Source organism: Scyliorhinus torazame, chromosome 3 (assembly GCF_047496885.1).
Source record: "Scyliorhinus torazame isolate Kashiwa2021f chromosome 3, sScyTor2.1, whole genome shotgun sequence".
In the NCBI taxonomy this organism is placed as follows: Eukaryota; Metazoa; Chordata; class Chondrichthyes; order Carcharhiniformes; family Scyliorhinidae; genus Scyliorhinus; species Scyliorhinus torazame.
In genome coordinates, this window is record NC_092709.1 from 216,733,937 (window position 1) to 216,745,568 (window position 11,632).

The following is an 11,632-nucleotide window of genomic DNA, read 5'->3' on the forward strand; positions in this document are numbered from 1 at the left end:
TTATTAAGATTCTTTATTAAGACCCTAGTCTCACAACCATTTTGATCAAGAATTCTATCAGATTATGGTTGCGCATCCCCAAGGTGCCTCGCACAACTAGGTTGCCAATTATTCCTTTCTCATTGCACAATACCCCAAGTCTAGGATGGCCTGTTCTCTAGTTGGCTCCTCAATGTATCTGTCCAGAAAAACATCCCATATACACCAGGAATTCCTCGTCTAGGTTATTGTTACTAATTTGATTTACAATATTAAGCTTAGTATTGTGTAACGTGACAGGGTTATTTAATGGTCTCAGTGCAAAAGCACCGCGAGATAGCAGCAAGCACAAAATGATTGAATTACCATCCAGTTTGAAAGGGAGAAGAATGGATCTGAGGCTAGTATTTTAAACTTAAGTAAGGGCAACAATGCGGGATTGAAAATTGAGCTGGACAAAGTGATTTGGGGTATTAGGCTAGGGGACACATCAACAGAGAAGCAGTGGCAGACATTTAACGGTTTATTTCATAATATTCCGAATAGGTATATGCCTGCTGTTAAGGAAAATTCCAAAGGGATGAGCCACCATCCATGGCTAACTAAAGAAGTTAAGGAAAGCACTATCCTGATGGAGAAAATCATATAACTGTGCAAAGATGAGTGACAGGTCAGATGATTGGTCAGAATATAAAGGTCAGCAGAGAATGACTAAAAGGTTAATCAGGAGAAATAAATTGGAGTAAGAGAGGAGGCAAGCCAGAAATGTAAAAACAAATTGGAAGAGTTTCTTCAGATATTTAAACGGAAAAAAGTAAGGAAAGTGTATTGGTCCTCTAAGGAGTGAGAATAGGAAGTTAATAGTTGATAATAAGGAAATGGCAGATAGAATGAACAGATAATTTATGTCTGTATCCACTATAGAGGATACAAGAAACAATCAAGTAATAGCTGTAAATCAGGAGGTGGTGGGGAGAGAGGTACATGATGAAATTAAAATTGCTAAGGAGACAGTACCGAGCAAATTGATGGAACTGCGGGCTGACAAGTCTCTGGGTCCTGATGGACTTCATCATAGGGTCTTAAAAGAGGTTGCTAATGAGATAGCAGATTAGTTCGAATTAATTTTACAAAATTCGTTAGATTCTGGAAAGATTCAATCAGACTGAAAAGTAGCAAACATAACCCCTCTATTCAAGAAGGGAGGAAAACAGGAAATAGTGGGCGCAATTGGCTGCATTTTTCGGGAGCGAGAGCACGACAAGTCCTTTAAATAACGGGAGAGGCCAAAAAAACGAGAACTGCGCCGACTGCCATTCCATTCGCAATCCAACCGGCCCACTTCATAGGTGAAATCAGGAATCCGCGTAGCGTGGCGAGAAACTAATAATCACCACTTAAGCCCAATATCCATACAATTAACGGGAGCCAACCCCTATCCAACGGACTACTGTGACATAATCGTCTCTCCAGCAAGTGGCACGCGGGCGCCAATTAGTACTGCTTTTGAAAAGCGTAAAACTGGTGGAGGGACTGCTGGGGGGTCCCGAGGAGGTGAGTAGCCATCTTTGCATGCAGGCAAAGAGCCTGAGGGCACTGGGCTTGCTGGTCCTGTGTTAGGAAAGGGGTAGGGCAACAGCCGGGGTTGGGAGTGGGTGTCCAGCTTCTCTTGGGGTGGACCGCCATGGAGGTATTGGAGTAGGAGGAGATCTTGGTTGGGGGGCAACCGCGTGCAGGTCCGCCATGTCAACCTCTGGATCATGTGTACCTATTCTGGAGCAACACGAGCCCCTGCCTGTCTGCTCCACTGACCACCCACAACTTCCACTGACCGCGGAGGCCTCTGGCCGTGCGGCTTAAGGCTTTTGCTAATAGGGAATTGGCAATCATAGATAAGTGGTCATGCATCCCAAATGGATACCCATGGGTGAGCGTGCCATGTAACATGTGGGGGTTATTGCCTAGCATCCCAATCAGACTGTGATGCCTGGACACTGTACCCGAGCACGGCGGGAGGAAACAGCATGGGCACGCAGCCAACATCCAAACACCCAGGGGATGGGCCCGAGCACCGGTTACATGTACGCAGCCAAAGGGTGGGTGAGTGCACCGGGGAGGGGCCCGGCCCCAGTCCAGGTAACGTTATGTGCGAGGGTCTGGGGTACAGAGTCCGAGGTCCGGTGAGCCGGGGCACCTGCTGCGGGCCGGTGTCCGTGGCAGGGTGTGCTGGGTTAGCGGTGGGGGGAAGCAATTGGGGGGGGGAACTGAAGGGTCCTAGGGTGGAAGGCATCGCTGTCTGTCAGTCTAACACCCTCTCCCAATTCCTTCCAGGTATCGAAGGTATGGACAATATTCTGGACCCCGCGGAACTTGCCATAGTGGTGCTGCTGGCAGGCCGGGTGGCCAGAAGCCGGAGGCAACAGCAGCGCCGACAGAGGCTCGAGGCAGAGGCCGATGTACAGGACCCTGCCCCAGAACCTGAGGATTCTGCTGCCAATCGGGCCAGGGTGAGATCCAGAGGAGGAGTGCCGCAACAGCCCAAGGTGTACAGGCAATGCTGGTCTTTTGAGCATATGACGGACAGCATGTGTCGCAGGAGGCTCTGCCTCAACAAGCAGATGGTGCAGCACCTGTGCCATGTCCTTGCGGACCTGGCACCACATGAAGGAGGAGGATGCCTGCTCCCGGTGGCTGTCAAGGTCACTGCAGCCCTGAACCTCTATGCCTCAAGAACATTCCAGGACTCGAATGGGGACTTATGTGGCATCTCACAATCTACAGCCCACAGGCGCATCCAAGAGTTCAAGGGTGCCCAGTCTGCCTCGGCAGCAGACCACATAAACTTTGACACAGACCAAGCCCAACAGGATGCCCGGGCAGCAGGATTCACCACCATCAAAGGGATGCCTTCGGTCCAGGGGCTCATAGATGGCACGCATGTTGCCTTACACACACCGGGCCCTGTGGGAGTGCCCTATGTCAACAGGAAGGGGTTCCACGCTTTGAACATGCAGCTTGTGTGTGACCACCACTTCAAGATCATGCACATGTGTGTGCCTGCTTCCCGGGGAGTGTCCACGACAACCACTTCCTGGGGCAGTCAGATATCCCTGGCCTCTTCGAGGACCATCCCAGGATGGCCCGTTGGCTCTTGGGAGGATAAGGGGTACCCGCTGAGGGCCTGTCTAATGATACCAATACGTAGGCCGGTGACTGACGCAGAGACCCGGTACAAGAGACCCATGCGGCCACCCGGTCTGCCAGTAAATGGTGCATCGGACTGCTGAAAATGCGGTTTTGATGCCTTGATAGCTCTTGTGGTGCATTGCAGTACACTCCCTAGAAGGGCGCCTGGTTTGTGGTGGTCTGCTGTATCCTCCGAAACCTGGCACAGCAGTGGGCCACATGCTGAGGGTGGGGGAGGAGGAACATGTGGCCATTTCCAAGGAGGAGGAGGAGGACGAGGAGGCACTGGACCAGGAGGAGCTGGAGGATAATCCCGGGGAGGATCTGGAGGACAGGCTGCATCAAGGGTCTGGCAAGCGTGGAGGACCAGGGAGGCCCCCGCTTCAGATAGGACGTGGCCCCATCTGTCATCGCACCCCTCGCTCCTTCCCCCTCCCCATACTTCACCCCCTCAGTGCCCTCTCAGTGATCCTCAATGTGCTTAGTCTTCCGTGCTCCACCACTGTGTCTTGGTGTATCCCCAGGATACACATCTGAGGTGGAGGCAGCCTGCTGCTAACCACCTCCCGTGGCCTTCGATGCCCCTGGCAGACATCATTGGGGGTTTTGGAGGTGCTTCAACGGGATTTGAAGCGGCTGAGTGAGTGGGCATATGCACTGCAGATGCAGCATAATGTGGATACATATGAGGTTATCCGGTTCAGAAGCAAAAATAGGAAGGCTAATTATTAGGTGGGTACTCAGCGAGATCTTGGTGTCCTTTTGCATCAGTAGCTGAAAGTAAGCATGCAGGTACAGCAGGTAGTAAAGAAAGCAAATGGTATGTTGACTTCATAGCGAGAGGATTTGTGTATAGAAATAGGGATATTTAACACAATTGTATAGGATATTGCTGAGGCCACGCCTGGAGTATTGTGTGCAGTTTTGTTGTCCTTATGAGGAAGAATGTTCTTGCTATGGAGGGAAGGCAGCGAAGGTTTACCAGACTGAACCCTGGGATGGCAGGTCTGCCTTATGAGGAGAGACTAAGTCGTTTAGGATTATATTAATTGGAGTTTAGAAGAGTGAGAGGGGATCTCATCAAAACGTATAAAATTTGAATGGGATTAGATAGAGAAGGTTCAGAAAGAATGTTCCCGATGGCGGGGAAGCCCAGAACTAGAGGTCATAATGTGAGGATAAGGAGTAAACCTTTTACGGCTAAGGTGAGGAGGAACTTCTTCACCCTGTTATGTGCCAGGGAGTTCACCTGACCAACAACTTTTAATAGATTGTGGTATGGGGAGCACACGGCCCACTCTACAGGTATGGTACAGCAGAAATAGAAAAGTATTTGTTAAAGCAAAACAATGTTTATTCTATGAACTCAAGTTAACCTTTTTAAAACATACAGTCAACATCTGAGCAACCATCGATTCAAATACAACCCCCAAAGAATACAACATAAAGTAATCTTTAATAACTTCCCAAACAACATCCAGATGACAAAAGAAACACCTTTTAACAGAAGCACATCAGGTTAAAGTCACTACTGAAAACATTTATAATTCCGAATTCACCAAATGATCAACAGATAGTCTTTTCATGGCAGAGAGATCAACAGTACACCTGCTTTGTCTGGCTTCAGCTCCAACACTGAAAACAAAACTAAAACACACCCTGCAGCAAACAGCCTAAAACGAAAGTAAAAAGCTGACAGACAGCCCAGCTCCACCCAAACTCTGACATCACTGATAAACACCCATTTCTTAAAGGTTCATTTCTTAAACACCCACTTCTTAAAGGCACTCTCACATGACACCTCCCCCCAAGAAAAAAAATAAACCATCAACTTCAAGATGGTTTCATTTTTCACCTTTTCACTATCCTTTAACAAATGCACGCAGTAAATATACTTCTTTGTTTCAAAAAACAACACACACAAACATGTATAATATTATAGTCCATTTCTTTTTTCCTTCTTCCTCCAACTGAAACTGCTTCCGTTCATCACATTTGTGACAAAGCATCGGCTATCATGTTTTCTCGTCCTGCCACATGTACTATTTTTAAATGAAATGGCTGTAACAATAAACTCCAGCGAAACAGCCTTGCATTGTTATTCCGGAATCACTCCAAAAACGTCAACGCATTATGATCAGTATATATAACAGTGTAAATGTTGCAAAGCCAGCACCAAACTCAAAGTCTCCTTCTCAATCGATGAATACTTTTTCTGGTGAGAATTCAATTTCTTTTAAAAATAAACAATAGGCCGCTCTAGCCCTTCGTCGTCGTCTTGTAGAAGCACCGCACCTACACCCACATCACTTGCATCAATCGCCACTTTGAATGGTTTCGTATAATTTGGGATGGCTAACACAGGAGCAGTGGTTTATACAGCCTTAAGGCCACCAAATGCCTGTTGACACTCCGCTGTCCACTGGAATTTATTACGCTTCTTGAGCAAGTCCGTCAGTGGAGCGACCACACTGCTAAAATTTGGTACAAATTTCCGGTAAAATCCACTCAAACCAAGAAATCGCATTATTTCCCGTCATGTCGAGGGTATCGGAAACTCCCCAATAAGTTTTGTTTTCACATCATGTGGGACCATTCGACCCTGTCTGATTTTATGGCCAAGGAAAGTGACTTGGGCCTTTCCAAATTCACTTTTGGCTAGGTTTATCACCAAACCCGCCTCCTGAAGACGTCCAAATAACTCCATCAGATATTTCAAATGTTCTGTCTATGTCAGGCTGAAAATTACCAGATCGTAATCCTGAAACGACTTTGTTAGTTAACCGTTGAAATATGGCTGGGGCGTTTTTCATGCCAAATGGCATAACTTTGAATTGGTATATACCATCTGAAGTCACAAAAGCTGAAATCTCCTTCGCCCTTCCGGATAAAGGTACCTGCCAGTAACGTTTAAGTAAATCCAGTTTGGAAATAAAAGCTGATTGTCCCATTTTCTCAATGCAATCCTCCAAACGTGGGATAGGATAAGAGTCCGTTCTTGTAACTGCATTCACCTTTCGATAGTCCATACACAAGCGTTGGGAACCATCTGGTTTAGGTACCATCGCTATGGGTGAGCTCCATTTGCTGCAACCCACTTCAATTATGCCATTTTTAAGCATACTCTCAATCTCTTTGTTCACCTGTGCCCATTTTAAAGGATTAAGTCTATATGGATGTTGTTTGATTGGAAAAGCATTTCCCACATCGACATCATGTATAGCCATTTTAGCATAATCCCAATTTATCTCTACAAACTTACTCATGTGATATCAATAACCCTTTCAGGTCAGTTCATTTTTCCTCTGGAAGGTAACTCAACAATTTATCCCAATGTTTAAGAAAATCCTCATTTTCCAATTTAATTTGAGGTATGTCAAATTCACAGTCATCTGGATTTGGTTCATCACTTTGAGTTAGAATCATTGAAACCTCCTTTTTCTCTCCTTCCCTTTCAAAGTACCTTTTAAGCATATTCACATGACACACTCAGTCTTCCTTCTATCTGGTGTTTTACCGCCTAATTCACCACACTTAATTTCCTTTCAATCTGATAAGGTCCACAAAACCTTGCTTTTAAAGGTTCACCTACCACTGGTAACGATACTAAAACTTTATCTCCACTGGCAAAACTACGAACTTTGGATTTCTTGTCCGCTACCCATTTCATCACATTTTGTGCAACTTTTAAATGTTGTCTAGCCAATTCACCTGCTCTATTTAATCGTTCCCTAAAATTTGACACGCAATCCAATAATGTAATTTTCGATTTCTCACGCACCAATTTTTCCTTGATCAATTTAAGTGGTCCCCTTACCTCATGATCAAACATTAGTTCAAAAGACCAAATTTGGTTGACTCATTAGGTGCATCCCTAATTGCAAACAGTACGAATGGAATTCCTTTTTCCCAATCCTCTGGATAATCTTGACAATAAGCCCTCAACGTTGTCTTTAATGTCTGATGCCACCTTTCTAACGCTCCCTGCGATTCTGGATGGTATGCAGTTGATTTAAATTGTTTTATTCCTAAGCTATCCATAACTTCTTTGAATAACCTTGAGGTAATATGTTGCTAACTTTTGGTTGGTTCAATTGGCTCTGTTTTATAACCTTTGCTCTCGCGTCACCAGGTATCTTTATGATACCGCCACGAGGTTCAAGTTCAAGTAATGATCAATAACTCAACACACCAATTAGTAAGATTCAAATAAAAGCACATTTATTATACACAGTAAATCACTACTCATGCATAAACTCTACCTTCTAGGCTATTTCTATCACTAACAGGCCTATACTTAGCTTCGGACTGGCCCACCAGGTCAGGGGAACAAATGGCCTTTCATTCAGGTCCTGAGTCTGCGGGATTCAAAGCTGGTATGGACTGGTTGCTAGGAGCGCCTATCTCGTAGCAAGCGTTGACTTGAGACTTACAGTTCACTCTCAGGGGTTGCCTCGCGTTGCTGAGTGACCCTGTCAAGAAGGACGATTTGAACTTGGGGGCTTTACTTTATAGTCCCCAGGGGCTTCCCGCCCTTCGGGGTGGACCCCGTACCTGGTTCCAAGTGATTGGACTACTTTCCGATCACTTGGATCGATTTCTCCAATGCTGGAGCGGTTCCCTGATCGCTAGGCGGTCCTAAGTGTCCGTTGGCCTTCCTTTGTCTTGGCTCCTGCTGGCGCTGAGGAGTCTGGCTCAGCTTTGTTTACCTTTACTGTTGCTGTTGTGCCTGGGGATCGCACATTACTATGTAGATGGCTGCTACATTTCTATGCAGATGGCTGCTGGTTTCGATTCCTGTATTTGCTAGTCTTTGCCTGTGTTGGCTGAATTTCCCTTCAGCCTTTGCGGTTCTCCATTTTAAGTCGGGAAGTGGCCAATTCAGGTGGCTACAAGGTAAAATTTGATCCTTGATCCGATTGTATTTCTGTGGCTAGTCCATATCTATTAAAGAATTTAAGTAACTCCTCCACAATCTTTTTAGCTGTAACATTACGTACTGGAATGGCCTCTGGAAACCTAGTAGACACATCCATTATCGTCAAAATATATTGATTCCCACTTTTCATTTTAGGAAGCGGTCCTAGGCAATCAATTAGGACCTGTGTAAAAGGTTCCTCAAATGCTGGAATGGGTATTAAGCGCAATGGTTTTATCACTGCTTGAGGTTTCCCTATCACTTGACATGTGTGACATGATTGACAAAATTTAACTCCATCTTTATGTAGTCCAGGCCATTAAAAATGGTTCTAGATTTTAGCTTGAGTTTTCCTTATTGCCAAATGACCTCCCACTGGTACCTCCTTTCTATACCCTACCGGCAAAACGACTTGATGAACTTCTGCCCACTTTTCACCCGCCTGCATATGTAAAGGTCTCCATTTACTCATCAAGACATCACTTTTACGGTAATAACACTCTGGTATACATTCAGATTCCTCTTCTGTGTATGCTTTCTGAAAAATCCGGTTTCTTTTTACATCTTTCTGTCGTAACTCCGCCAATTTTCCTGAACTAAAAATATCTGCCTCATCCTCCACCTGTTCTTGTTCTTTTTCAACCATTTGATCAAAAATCGTTTCTGATAATTGCACTTCAACTTCATCTTCATTCTTTGATTTCTCCTCGTCTTAACCTGTAACTTTGCGACCTTGTTACTACACAATCCGGAAAAATCCCAGGATATTCGTCCTTCAACACTTCAGTTGTCTGATTTTGCACTGGCTTATCAACCACAGTTGGCATCACTCCCACCTGCGATCCAGCTATATCATTACCCAAGATAAACTGTATTCCTGGACAAGATAGTTTCTCTATTACTCCTACTACCACTTCACCACTCTTCACTGGTGTTGTTCTTTTTAATGAGTGGAATACTATCCCACCAGTGTCACCAATAATGTTGCCAATTTGCACCGGAGACGCCAATAATGTTGCTCTTTTTAACTGGGTACTAATATGACTGATATTAATGATGATATTGCTTTTCAGAGTCGCCAGGTATCAAATGTACCACCACATGGTTTAGCCGGATATCAATCAAAGAACCAACAACCAGTTAGTTAGTTCGAGTTCAATGATAGTTTATTTACACAAGAATTACTTTGACATGCAACATAAAACACTACAATCTGAATTACACCTAACACTGCAACAACCAGTACTTAACTTCAGGCACCCGGCTTTATGCAGAGGAACAAGGTCTTTGTTCGGATCTTGCGTTGCTGGGTCTGGAGAAGTGACTTCGTTTCTGCTGTGCTCATCTGTCTTGTAGCGATTATTGGTCTTGAACTTGCTTCTGGTCGTGATGCTGCAATTGGTGTCAGGCGTAGGCCGGGCCAAGAGAGTGCCGGTGTGCCAGGGCCAAAAGAGACCGAACACATGGCAGTGTCTCTTTTTATCCTTCGGGGGTTTTGCGCTCTTTTGGGTGGCCCTTAGCTTTGGACCCAATAATTCGGCAGGCTTCGATTACTGCCTTCGATATTAGCCAATAAAGGGGTGGGTGCCTTGATGGCTGGGCATGTCCTGAGCGGTCATTGACTTTGGCTGTTTGGGCTTCCTGGGTGAAGGGTGTCGCGCCAATGAATCTGTATCTGATACCTGAGTACAAGTCTTTTGTTCTGGGGAAATGGGCCATTAGAATGCAAATCGGCTGGGGGTTTCAATAGTGTCTGGTTATCTAGTGGCAAATATACACTTAAGCTCTGAGTTCGTCTGGATCCTGCATTGGCCATACTTCCCTTTGTAAGTGGCCATCCCAGATGGCTACATCCCGTCCTTTTGATCCTGAAGGCGAAGCGTGGTGGATCACACTGTTGATCCCTCATCAGTCTTTGGTGTGCCGGTTACCCTTGGTCAAGGACAGGTTCTACACTACTCTGTCCTATGTTTTTGGAGCATTTACCTAAGTTTTTAATACATCACACATTCATAAATTCTAAGGGGCCACTATAAACTTTTAATCATACATTTAACTTATTTACACAAGGGAACCTCTAACTGTCATTTCCTAAGCTACACTCATGCTGCTGGCAAATATCAAACAGAACTTATAATGCAGTACAAAAATTTTAAACAAGAGCGGCATCACATTTCTACTTAAGTCATTACACTTATAGAAAAGTACAACCTTTATTTCGTCAGAAAAAAGGTTTGTGGGGTTTGGTGGATTCCAAGGAAAGCGGCTCGGAGTGTATATATTGGGGAGCGGGAGGCTCTCCTTCGCCATTTGCGGAGTTTAAGTGTCTGAACGACACTGCAGAGTATTGCTATTACCAAAAGGGCTTCGACTGTATAGGAGAGGGAATATCATTTTACAATGTTTTCGCACCATGTGGGGGTATCAGTCTGTATCTCTATGTGTGGTGTGATGTCCGGGCTAGGGGTATCATGTTGTGTGGTCATGTTCGGGGCTGGTATGGTGTAGGGTACAAAAGCTTGTAACACGCGCCGTTGTAAGGATCCAACGATGATCATAAAGACTAATTCTTGTAATTTTGTTCTTCGTATATTCCTGGGGGTACAAGCATAATATCTGTTATTACCCTTGGTTAATATCTCGTTTTGTTTGTCTTTCAATTCTGAACTTCAATTACTCATTAAAATTGTCACCATGTGTGACTCCCTGATTTTTTATTTAAATAACCATTTTGGAGAGAAGACATCCGAAAAAAAATGTTCTGTTAAAGTGCAAGGAATCTCGCAGCATGTGGTCGATGCATATAGCAGCAAATTTTGTTACAACCAAGTGTGTTGAACATGTGAATAGCAGTTGGGGTAGCGACCAAAGAGTCGCTGAAAGTAAAGAGTTGAGTGCAGAGACTGTGACAAAAAGCATTCTTTAAATCACACGCAAAAAGAACAGATAAGGGGAAACAAAGACCTGCCAAGGACAGTAAGGAGTGAAGAACTTTTCCAAATTACTCGCAATGACGGGAACATGGGGTGCGTGTGAGCCATGGCAGGGCAAGAATGGGTGGACTTCCTCGGGTAGGGCGGTGATCAGTGCCATTGCTCCACTACCCGAGCTTGGCTGACCGAATACAGAGGGGGTGCTCAGGCAGGGCGGGGATTAGTGCCGTTACTCCAGTGCCCGGGTGACCTTACGTAAACAGAAAGCATTTGTAACATTTGGACTCCGACAATGCGCAGACATTAAATAAAACATGTGAGACCGGAAGAATAAACAGTATCAAGAAATTCCACGTCGAAGTGACATTAACTAAAACCATGTCAGATCAGAAAGAAAGAAAGCGGGCAGGCTCTATCAGAAAATAGGACACCATAAATCTAAGTCGGTTCCTTTTTCTCATCATCTGGACACCTCACGGTTCAGTATGAAAAAGCATCGCGAAAGGGTTACCATAACGGGAGTCAGACTCTGAGTCATCACCAACTCCCGGTTGCCAAACTCGTGTCTGGCGTTTTCGTGCCGTAGCCGCGTGGGCCATTGTGGGATCCGAATCGT